A 12,861-nucleotide genomic window follows, 5' to 3' on the forward strand; every position below is an offset into this window, starting at 1 on the left:
TCTGTGAGTCTGTTTCTGTTTTGTAAATAAGTTCAGTTGTATTATCAAAAGTGATATTATATGATATTTGCCTTTCTCTTTCTGACTTACTTCACTTAGTGTGATAATATCTAGGTCCATCCATGTTGCTGCAAATGGCAATATTTCATTATTTTTTGTGCCTAATTAATATAATTTTAACTTGAAAAAAACAGAGACGGGAGAAACCCTGAATTCAGGCAACCCTAAAAGCATGAACTTCATAGATTTAAGGACATTAAACCTAACAGAGATCTCAAGATGTGATCTGGTCCCGCTTCTACCACCTTCCTAAGGCTTTACAGATGAGACAACTAAGGGTTAGAAATGCTAATTATCTGCTGAAAACAGGACCCTACTCTGTAATTTGCTAATTATAGTAACAGGATGTTGAGTATCTCTTGTCCCAGAACTTTGTTGTGGGTTTTTTTTTTCCCATTATGTGTTAATTTTAACTAGTTTAACTATCACAGGTTACCTCACTTCCTAGTTCAGGGGACAACTGTTTTTTTCAAGTACTTCTCACAGGGGCCACATTCCTTAACTCAAAGAGCAGTTGCCTGGGCATATAATTGAGGAAGAAACTCTAGTCACTCTTTTTAAATTTCTGAACACAGTTCACAGAGTCATAGGTACAGGGGTGAAGGGACATACATTAAAGAAACACATTAGACTTTGTGGTCTATTTCACAGAATCACTTATGACATAAAGTGTTGTGTCTCCTATATTATCCCTGGAAGATTTTTTTTAAGTTGGAAATGTCCCTACTTTTGTTTTGGTTTTTTCCCAGCTTTTTTGAGATATAATTAACATATAACATCATGTAAGGTTAAGGTAAAACAACATGATGAATTGATACACACATATATTGCTAAATGATACCACAATTAAGTTGATCATCTCACTTAATTACCATTTTTTGGTGTCTGTGGTGAAAACATTTAAGATCTACTCTCTGAGCAACTTTCAAGTATATAATACATTGTTAACTAGAGTCACCAGGCTGTACATTAGAGCCCCAGAACTTATTCATCTTATAACTGAAAGTTTGTACCCTTTGACCAACAGCTCCCCATTTCCTCCACCTCCCAGCCCCTGTCTGTTTCTATGAGTTTGGCTTTTTTAGATTCCACATAAGTGAGATCATATAGCATTTGTCTTTCTCTGTCTACTTATTTTACTTAGCATAATGCCCTCAAGGTCCATCCATGTTGTCACCAATGGCAAGATTTCCTTCTTTTTTGTGGCTGAATAACATTCCATTACATATTTTTAAATATATTATATTAAAATATATATTTCATATGTAATATATATATTATATATGTATATATTTATATATCACATATTCTTTATCCATTCGTATGTTGATGGACACTTAGTCTGCTTCCGTGTCTTGGCTATTGTGAACAATCCTGCAATGAAGTCCCAGAACTTGGGATAAAACCCAGTGCAGAGGACAAATGGTGCCGAGTATCCTGACATCCTAAGTTCAAGAGCTGGAGCCAGCCACCAACCTGAAGGGCTTATGGAGAGGCCAAAATCAACTCGACTCCCTCCATCCTCTGAATCAGTGTAATAGGAGGAGTGAAGAGAAGGGAGGACAGTGCTCATGGAAAGAGCCTATCCCCTCGCCTACATCACAGCAGGGACTCCAGGAGAATCATTCATAAAGCCCAGGAGTTCCAGTGATCTGCAAGACTGGCATTTCATTCCCCTACAGATGGCTGCTTGGGCAACAGGCTTGTAACTGTTACCTGGACAGCGGAAGAGAGACTTGGAGAGGACACTGGCCTGGGAGATGAAAGGGCAGCGAGGCACCTTGCCATGTCCCCAGCAGCATACAAGGGTGTGCAAGTTTCCCCTGGGTGGAGTGGACACTAAGAAGGTAGCTGGGCTTGAGTCATCTCCTCTGCAACTCGTTAAGAGGGTGTCTCCCACGTCAGTGCCTGCAGCAGCCACTGAGGGGGCGGGGACTGAAGCGGGGTCAGGGGAAGAGGTTGCACAGGAGGCAGCTCTCCACGCCGGGAAGTGGGGGGCGACAGACTCCCAAATGGAATTCCAAAGGACTGGCTCTCACAAGCCACGGGAGCCCCAGCTTCGGGCACCTGCCCCAGAGAGGACCAGCTGCAAATCAGCTGGAGATACAGCAACAACCCGTGTAGAGAGGACGGAAACCTCGTCCTGGACTGCTAAGTAAGGCGAAATCTCTGCCTACTCCCCAATGCCACCCTCCTACCCCCCCCCCACCTAAGCTCCAGGAGGAGAAACAGCCACGGGGAAACAAGCAGCCGCTGTGCCCACAGCCTCCCCTGCACTGGCGGGGAGGGGAGGGGAGCTACGCAGGGAGTCTGAGAGAGACGTTATCAAATAAACCAGGCTGAGGCTCAGGACCGGACTGAAACTGCTAATAACCAGCAGGAACTGAAAAGCTGCAGAATTTGGCCTGAAGGTCATCAAGGAAGCTGTTCCCATGAAGCCTCAGAAAGAGCCATATAAAACAGTTGGGAGCCAATACTGAAAAAATATGTATTTTCATGTTGATGCCCCAAAGTGACACTTCTCATTAAGCTACTTCCAATGTATTCAATATCATCGCCTACTGTATGCCTGGTACTAGGTCTATTGAGGCAAAAAAGACAGCTAGAGTCATTGTATTTGAGGAGCCCACATACTTACAGGGGAGAGCCGGCATACAAACCAGTAATTTTAATATTATACAGCCAGGTATACATGAGGTTCAGCAAAGACACAAGAATATTTATATTGAATAGGCTTTTTCTGTGTTTCAATTTCCTCATCTATAAAACAGGAACAGTGACAGCGCCTACCTCATAGGATGGTTGGTTGGATTAAATGAGCTATTTTATGCAGAAAAGTGCCTGGCACAGAGTAAGTTGAACACTTGTTAGTAGTCAATATTGTAGTTATTATTGTTACTTTTATACTGAATAGCAAGGCACTGTTCTAAGCGTGCCAAATGGTTGCTTAATCTCAACAATTCTGTGAAACAGGTACTACTTATTATTCCCATTTTACAGAGAGAACTGAGGCAAAGGAGGATGAGCAGCTTGCCCAAGGACACACAGTGGAACTGCAATTCAAACTTAGGCTGTCTAAATCCAGAACCCGCACTCACTGTGTAACATAGGAGTTAAGACTGCCCGATTTTGCTGGGCACTTCCAAGAATGCAAAGGCGAAAGTACTTTTTCCAAAACAGCAACCGATAAAATGTAGTCCTAAAATAACTTGCAACGAAAAAAGTCTGGCTCTGGACTCTTTAAAAACATTCGCACAAATTTTTAATCCAATTTTAAATTTGAAAAGGCAAAAATTATCATGGGGTCCTGTGCATGCAGACATGAGTTCGCTGGTCGATATGGCTGGGGCCCCTCCTGGCATGCTGATCTGTCAACACTGCCTCTGGCTCTGCTGCAGAAAGCTGCATGCTGCCCCTCGGCCAGGTGCCTGTTGTGATTTGGATGCCAAGCCCTCCAAAGGGGAATTTCAGGTCCTCAAAATGCAGCCTGGACAAGCTAGGCTTGCTCTCCACGTTTATATAACCATCCCAGCTCCAAAACAAGAGATGCCGGTACTCTGCAATTACAGGCTTGCAGGCCTCTCACTGGGGAGAGACAACATGGGTTATAGCTCCATCTGCCTGTGGGATCCAAACTCTGTCTGGAAGCCTAAGAAAGCTCCATGAAAAGCTCCATGAAATAGCACCACCATTCAAAACATCCTTTTTTATTAAATAAACAGAATTTGGCTGTCCCAAAACTGAGCATGGCTGTAGCATTGTAAATGATATCATCTCATCTGGGTAGCATTTTGTTAAAATTGAGAGGCTCCGATAAAAGTTCCTAGCCACAAAACCCACCCTTCAAACATGTTCTTTAATCAAGAACAGCAAGAAAAGAGTTCAACTTGAGAAGTATTAAAAAAAAAAAAAGTTCATTAACCCACACTATGCATCAGGATTCCAGATATCGAAATCTTGTTTCTCTTTTACGCACTAAATTGTGAGCTCGTGTTCACTGTTCCCATGGGGGGTTGGCGATCCCAGCTTTCAATTAATTCTACTGCATTTCATCAATCCTAAGATTAACATTCTTTTCATTTTTCATATCTTTGAATTCAGGCTGCATCTTACAATCCACGGCATCTTAGATATAATGGAACACAGACTCATGATTGAAAAACATGTAGCCCATCAAGTCTACTTTTAAATCTCTCCCTGGTCAGCCCCTCCTCTCCTTCTCCACTGCCTTCCCCCCGACTAGGGCTCTCAGCATCGCTTGCCTGGAAATTTACAAGAGGTGCTTAACTTGTCTCCCCATCTCCAGCCTGAACCCCTCCAACATATCTACCTTGCTGCCCAAGAGATCTTTCTAGAACACATTATCTAATCATAGCACTTCCCTGTTTATAATCATTCAATAGATAATTGTCGAATCTGAATAATAGGTAAATGAAGATTCTTTTTGCCACTTCTTCTGATTTTAGGTAGGTGTCTTAGTCTCAGGCTGCCATAACAAAATAACACAGTCTGGGGCCTTTAACAACAAAAATTAATTTTTTCACATTTCCAGAGCCTGGAAGGTCCGAGATCAAGGTCTGGTAGGGTCCAGTTTCTGGTGAGTGCTCTCTTCCAGACTTGCAGACACCCATCTTCTCACTGTGGCCTCGGATGACAGACACTTGACCTCATTTAATCTTAATTTCCTCCTAAAGACCCTATCTCCGAATACAGTCATGTTGGGGGTTAGGGCTGCAACATGTGAATTTCAGGGGGGGACACAATCCAGCCCATTGCAGTAGGTTTGAAAACATACATAATAAAATTTGTAATGCATCACCCAGACTATTAACAATGGCTACCTCCGGATGGGGGGAACGGGGGTGGGTGAGCGTGATTTCAATGGACCCAGAAGAGAGCAGTGAAAGGGGACTTTCACTCTTATTTTTTTTTAAATAAATTTATCTATTTATTTATTATTCATTTATTTTTTTATTTTTGGCTACGTTGGGTCTTCGTTGCTGCACGCGGGCTTTCTCTAGTTATGGCGAGCGGGGGCTACTCTTCCTTGCAGTGCGCATTGCGGTGGCTTCTCTTGTGGAGCACGGGCTCTAGGCGCGCAGGCTTCAGTAGTTGTGGCACGTGGACTCAGTAGTTGTGGCTCACGGTCTCTAGAGCACAGGCTCAGTAGTTGTGGCACACGGGCTTAGTTGCTCTGCAGCATGTGGGATCTTCCCGGACCAGGGCTCAAACCTGTGTCCCCTGCATTGGCAGGCGGATTCTTAACCACTGCGCCACCAGGGAAGCCCTGGACTAACTTTTAATTCACATCATTTGCTTTGGAAACTTGCTGCATCCCACTGAGGGGCAAATCAGATCTTAGAAACAGGTGCATTGACATCATTTATCTGCACTATAAAGATATGAGGCAAAACCAAAGAAGTTTTTGAAGGCTACGCCAGAGAGAACTCACAAAAGAGAGGGCTGAGATAAGCAAGGGCAGCATGCCAAACGTCCTACTTTATTATAAGCTCCAGATTAGGCGCAAACCACTCAGCTTGACAACCTGTAATGGGCTGGATATCTTCCATTTGCTGCTCCAGATCCACTCTCCACTCCTCTCCACCCTCTTTGTCACCTGAAAGGCTGACCCGTGCGAACGGCATCTGTGGATCTCTTGCCTGTGGCTTCTAGTTAGATCCGGCCAATGGAAGGAAGACAGAGATCTGGAGGCAGAGGCAGGGTGGAAGGCAGCTTATTTACTCCTGCCAACACCTCCCTGTGGTAATTAACTACCACAACCCTAGAGGCGTAGAGCAGCACACATTCATTATTTCACAGTGTTCTGCAGGCCACAAGTCTAGAATGGGTTGGCAGCGCTGGTTCCTCCTGGAGGCTCTAAGGGAGAATCCACTCCTTTGCCTTTTCCAGCTTCCAGAGGCTGCCTGCTTTCCTAGGCTCTTAGCCCCACATCTCTCTGACCTCTGCTTCCACCGTCGCACTTCCTTTTCTGCCTCTTGAGTGTCCATCCTCCACCCTAGAAAGGATGCTTGGTCCCAATGGCACTCTCATCCTGTCTAGCTCATTCTCCACGCAGCAGCAAATCAGATCATGTCACTTGTGTATTTAGGACCCTTTGGTGGGTTTCCGTTACACTTAGAATAAAACCTAATTTCTTACCAAGGGCTGGTAAGGCCCTCCATGATCTGTCCCGCCTATCTTTCTAGACTCATCTCACCCCACTCTCCTTGTTATACTCCAGCCACACTCACTCTCTATCAAGCCCTTGAACTTGTCAAGTTATTTCCCCACCTCAAAGCCTTTGTACTGTTTCTTCTTCCTAGGCTCTTTCTTATCATCAGGGCTTAAATGTCACGTACTCAAGGAAGCCTTCCTTTAGTTCCCCATGCAAAGTAGGGTCTGACCTTCCTCCCCCATCCCAACTCCATTATTCTATATTTCAACCCTTCGATTATTTCCTTGGTGGTGCCTATTACAATTTGTAATGATTTCACTTGCTTGTCTTTTTTAAAATATTTATTTATTTATCTGGCTGGGTCGGGTCTTAGTTGCAGCATGCAGGATCTCCATTGCCACGTGTGGGATCTTCGTTCTGGCATGCAGGCTCTTTAGTTGCGGCATGCGGGATCTAGTTCCCTGACCAGAGATCGAACCCGGGCCCCCCTGCATTGGGAGTGCGGAGTCTTAACCACTGGACCACCGGGGAAGTCCCTGTTTGTCTTTTTAATGTATTCTCTACTAGACTGTAAATCCATGAGCACAAGGATTATGTCTTACCTAATATTGTATCCCTAACATCTTGAGTGTGACAAAGCAGACCCTTAATGTAATATTTGCTGCGTGTGGTATACGGCCATTTCTCAGACTCTAAGAAGCAATGGTTAATAAAGCCAAAATTGTAGACTTTATTGCTGTGTGAGCCAGTTTCCTTTACTTGTTTACGAACTCTCTAACCTGACCAGCTGATGCCATCTTGTATCCCCAGCCCCACTATAATGCTGCAGGTAATAAATACATTAAATAAAAATCCTTACCATCACTATTCAATTCACTCGATTCAACAGCTACTTAGAAGCACTACACACTGTGTATCTTACAAGGAGAAGGGTGAGGGTGAGTGTCATCATCTACTTGTTTTTTGTTGGGTTTTTCAAGTTTAAATAATTTTTATTTGAGCACTGATTTTACTAAATGTGATAGATAGTTCAAAAGGTGAACTAAATTTACAACTTAATTTGTTCATGTAAATTGCTTTCAAAATACATTGGAGCTAGATGTGTATATAAGATTTTACATGTGTTTTGGAAGAAATCACACAGAAGCAGCTGCCTTTTTCAATAAAAACTTGGCCAGTTTCACATCTCTTTTCATCAGTCCACCACAGTCATGTGATTTGAGAGTTATCTGGACCTTGTTGTACACATTGAACCACTCCAGGTGATGATTCATCTTCTCTGTTTGTAGGGCAACTCAGGACATAAAGCCAAACGCCTTGGATAGTTACTCCTCCTTCTCAGACTTGGCTTCCTCACATGGGAGGAAGGGGGTGGACCAGTGATGTGTGTGACCCACTGTGTGACTCGATGACCAGCATAAGGAGATAAGTGCTGTGTTCCCTGATTAAAATTTTTGAAAAAGAACTCTTTGTAGATGGCCTCTCTCTTAGTTCCGACCATCCTGCTGCTTTAAGGTCAAGTGTAACTCGGTGCCTCTCCTCTGCTATCAACCAGCGTGCATCTGTGGACTTCATGGCCGCAAAACAGAGTGTTCATCTTCTCCATCATCGAGTTATTTTACATTTCTTCTATTAAAGAATTCCGAACTGCCAAATGGGCTCATGGCCACGAGGCTCTGGCTCCTGCCTCTCAGTGCAGCGAACCCTGTTTGTTTTGCCGTTGTCGCTGCTGTTGTTTATCTGGCCGCGCCACAGGGCATGCATGATCTTAGTTCCCAGACCAGGGATCGAACACGCGCCCCCTGCATTGGAAGCACGGAGTCTTAACCACTGGACCACCAGGGAAGTCCCCTGTCATCATCTACTTGTATTGAAGAATAGCATTACTTTACTTATACATGTAAATAATAGCAGGAATTAGTTACGATGCCTATTATGGGCCAGAAACCATGATAAATTTGTTATATACATCATCTCATTTAATCTTCAAAACAGCCCTACTACAGTATAGCATACCAACTAAGAACATAGGGTCTAGAATCATATTGATTTGGGTTCAAATGCCAGGTTTGCTACTCTTGCAAAGTTCCTTAACTTCTCTGTGCTTCCATTTCTTCATGGGTAAAATGGGGCTAATAGTAATAGCCACATCTTGTTAGGGTCGTTGAGAGGATTAAACGAGATCACGTATGTGAATGTGCTTAGTTCAGTGCCTGGCACATAGAAAGCATTCTACAGATGCCAGCTGCTTCTTCTTAACTTGCTCTTCTGGGGAACACTGTATGTCCTACAGCATCACACGATGCGACCAGCACACAGGGAGGGAGACTGGGTTAGCCAGGCTGAGTTCCTGCCCTTTAGAAGCACACCATCCGAGACAGCTGTGAGCACACACTCAGAATTCAGAAGACAGCAACATGTTCCTCCAAATGGCTGTTCATTTCATAGGCCAAGCCCAGTAAACCCATGTTCTCATTTCCTTTTCCACCAAAATAGCTATCTCTGGTCCCTGAAGAGGCCTTGGATTATTATAGTTCCCTAAATGCCCTGAAATTCTCAGGAGAGAAGGAATGTTCTTTTTTTTTTTTTAAAGCAGGCACAGCTTGGAGCTAGAAGACAAAAGGTTAAATTATCTTAAGCTACAACAATGTAACTCATTTCCTGTTTTTCTCAACTGTCTAGACGCAGATCTCATAAGCATTAGCCATGAATCCCACCATCAGGTTAAAAATAGAAGGTTTAAATATGAAATGCTCTTGAGGGGAAAGATTGTAGGTTTCTACCTTCATCCGCAAAATGACTACTTTGAAACAGGATATTTTGTCTTTGTTGTTAGTTTTTCCATAAGTTCTGTTGAGCTGTATTTCAACAAGCAGGAGTGGAGAACACCTTTTTTCTAAAGAATATATCTGCCCCTTGTTGAAGAAAATGTAATTTTCCCCATAGATTTTTAAAAGCCATCTGAAGACATACCTTATAGCAGCTTCTCTTAACAAGGAATGCGGTCACACTTACTTTAAAAATTTCATGTTATTGTGCAGACCAACATTTAGTCCCAAATAAATTTATACAATATTGCATATAAATCTGACGTTTTCTTCTTCTTTTATATCTTCTGCTTCTATAAAGTTTGTCTGATATTTTGTTTATAAAATATAATTTTTCTGGAAAACATATTTTTAAGAAAACTCCTTTAATAATCCCTGAGCAGTGCTACACAGGTGTGGGGGGATCTACCGTGACAAGTTTCCCAAATTCACTGGACCACAGAGCCCTTGCATCCTGATGAGCCTATTAACACCTCCCAAAACAGTATCCCATGGAATACCAGTTTAGGAAACACGAACTGGATACCTCTATGATTTTTTTTTCTGTTTTCAGAATTCTATGAGGTTAGGTCTCTTCTCTAATAACCTCAGCTATGTGAATCATAACATAAAACTGAAAGTAAACAAGTACTACTGACTTTATTTCAAGTAAACAAGCAATATTGTAATGTTCTCCTTATTTGGGGGAGACGAATAGAAGCGTAGCTTGCAGATACTCATGCATTTACTTTAGAATGAAAATATTCATTATGGCTTTTCATATTTATACAGATTCATACTGAAATAAACGTAGATGTGTGTGTGTTAGTATACATACACATATTTCCTAGCTCTGTCCACTGAGAGGACCTAGAAACAATGACACCCCAGTAGCAATGAGCACACCCACCACCAAGATCGTGGTTTCTAAATCCATTCTCCAACAGAAGGAACTAGTACTTTTCGGAAAAAAGGTTGATTCCAGGGTTGGGGCAAGGAAAATGCAAGATGAGCTTAGAAAAAGAAGGAAGTGCCATAACGTAAGATGGTACACACAAATGATAGAGTATGTTGAAAGGATACAGGAGCCAAGCTGATTATGCTCCTAGTGGCCAAAACTGGAACAATTTGAGCAACAAAATTAATAATGATAGTATTAGATTATAACCCATAAAATAAAATGTGTATAAGCTCATTCTAATATAAATAAGTGGGGGAGAAGGAACAACTCTTCCCTAGAGAGGAATTCCAATTAATAAATATAGTCATGAAGGAAATAGAAAATCTCCAGTAAGCAAATACCACGTTAGTAATTGTTGCTGGCAAGAATCCTCCACAGATGCTAAAACTAGTGTGCAAAAGTACGAGAAACAATATATTCATAGTCTCAAAGTATCTCCCCAAGATATTTGTTAGCTACAAAAGGTAAAACAGTAACTTAAAATGGAGAAACCTGACAAGTATCACTTTAACCAAGAGGTCAAGGTTAGCAACACCAGTTATAAAATATATTGGTGTCATGTACCTCCTGATATGGTACATGGTGGAAGATGTAACATTACTTCTGAGGTATCCTTGCCGAAACTGCATTACCTCAGTTTAATCAAAGAAAACACAGACAAACCCAAATTGAAGGACATTCCACAAAGTAACTGATGAGTTCTTTTCAAGTGTCGAGATCATGAAACACAATAAAAAACTACATTAGAGAAGACTAAGCTAGTCTCATCTCATAAATTCACTGGATTGCTATAGGAAATTGGAAAGTTAAACAGGAAAACAAGCAATTTCAAGTAAGATCTGTAATTTACTTAATAGTATTATATCAATCTTAATTTCCTGGTTTTGATCATCATACTGTGGTTAATTAAGATGTTAACATTAGGGAAAGCTAGTGAAGCATATACAGGAATTCTCTATACATATGATGAGATGTGCTCATCATAAACTATAAAAAAAAAAATTTTAAAGAAAAAGATGAGGTCATACTGGAGTAGGGTGGCCCTTAACCCAATATGGCTAGTCTCCTTAGAAGAAGAGGAAGCAGAAACACACAGGGAGAGGACAACAATGTGACTTTGGAGACAGAGACTAGAATGATGCATCTACACGCCAAGGAATGTAACCACCAGAAGCTAGAAAAGCCAAGAAAGGATTTTCCCCTACCGGTTTCAGAGGGAGCATGGCCCTGATGACACCTTGATTTCAGACTTCGAGCTTCCAGAATTGTTAGAATTTGTGTCAGTTATTTTAAGCCACTGAGTTTGTGGTACTTTGTTATGCATGCAGCCCTAGGAAATGTATACAATTGCTTTAACAAGGCTAAGTTTACAAAAAGGTCATGTTTCTGCCCTCCGAAAGTTTGCATTACTAAATAAACAGATACAGTCAACATAGGTACACTTTTAAGTATCTGTGCTGGTTATTCACCATTTACACACACTCTCCTCCATTCCCTACCTTTCTGTGTGGCCTGGAGGGGCTGATTCTGAAGGACTGCAGTGTCCAGGCTCCTTTGCCCTTAGCTTCTGGTTGGGTTTGGCCAAAGGGTGACAACAACTGGGAACTGGAGGAAAGGATATGGAAGGTTGGATATTTCCTGCTCTCTCCCTGCCTCAGTGTTCTGGCAATGTCTTCATCTCTCTACTACTACAGCTCCTGCTGGGCCCCCTGCCCAACTCACAACTGCCACCTGCAGCTCTGAGATCCATGATACAACTTCCTCCCCTGCTCCTTCAGGCCTTGGCGCGGAACAGCTTCCCTCTGCTGCCAGCCCCTGAGAGCCTCAACACCCCTATTGGTTCCTTTTATCCCTGCCTATTACGGGCTGCTTCTTTCTGTCCCCGCCCCCCAATTTCATATGTTGAAGCTCTAACCCACAATGTGATGGTATTTGGAGGTGGGACATTTGGGAGGTACTTAGGTGTAGATTAGGTCATGAGGGTGGGGTCCGCATAGTGGGATAAGTGCCCTTTTAAGCAGAGCAAGAAAAACCAGAGGGACTTCCCTGGTGGTCCAGTGGGTAAGACTCCGCACTCCCAATGCAGGGGGTCCGGGTTTGATCCCTGGTCAGGGAATTAGATCCCACATGCATGCTGCAACTAAGAGTCTGCATGCCACAACTAAGAAGTCTGCATGCTGCAACTAAAAGATACCGCATGCCGCAACGAAGATCCCATGTGCCGCAACTAAGACCCGGAACGACCAAAATAAATAAATAAGTATTTTTTAAAAAAAGAGAGAGACCAGAGCTTTCCTCTGCCTCCATGCAAGGAGAAAGAGGGCAGTCATCTGCAAGCCAGGAAAAGAGCCCTCACCAAGGCTCTGGTCTTAGACTTCCCAGCCTCCAGAACTGTGAGAAATAAACATCTGTACTTTCAGCCACTTAATCTATGATACTTTTATAGAAGCTCAAGCTAAGACACTGACTCACCTGGGTTAACAGTCCCTTCATTAAATTGTCTTCAAAATCCTGGCTGAGTGTACCTTAGATTTTCCTTCCAAGACCCTGACTAACAGATCGGCCATAATGTAAAACCAAACAGATATAAACCCGGCCAATGCTGGACTCTGTCAGGGTGACTCATACCTGCAGTTTTCCCTTCTGGGCAATGGATTTTTTAAATTATTGTATGAGTTACAAGGGTCCACTCAGGTCCATCCAACCTAGAAAACTACCTTTATGAATAACTCAAGAAGTGCTTTAACTCTGGGCTCTAGGAAGACCACAAAATAATGCATTAAAAATGATTATAACATTGTAAATCAACTATATGCCAACAAAAATTTTTTTAAAAAGTGACTGGGCCCAACACTCTA

Source organism: Balaenoptera ricei, chromosome 17, assembly GCF_028023285.1.
Source record: "Balaenoptera ricei isolate mBalRic1 chromosome 17, mBalRic1.hap2, whole genome shotgun sequence".
Classification (NCBI taxonomy): domain Eukaryota; kingdom Metazoa; phylum Chordata; class Mammalia; order Artiodactyla; family Balaenopteridae; genus Balaenoptera; species Balaenoptera ricei.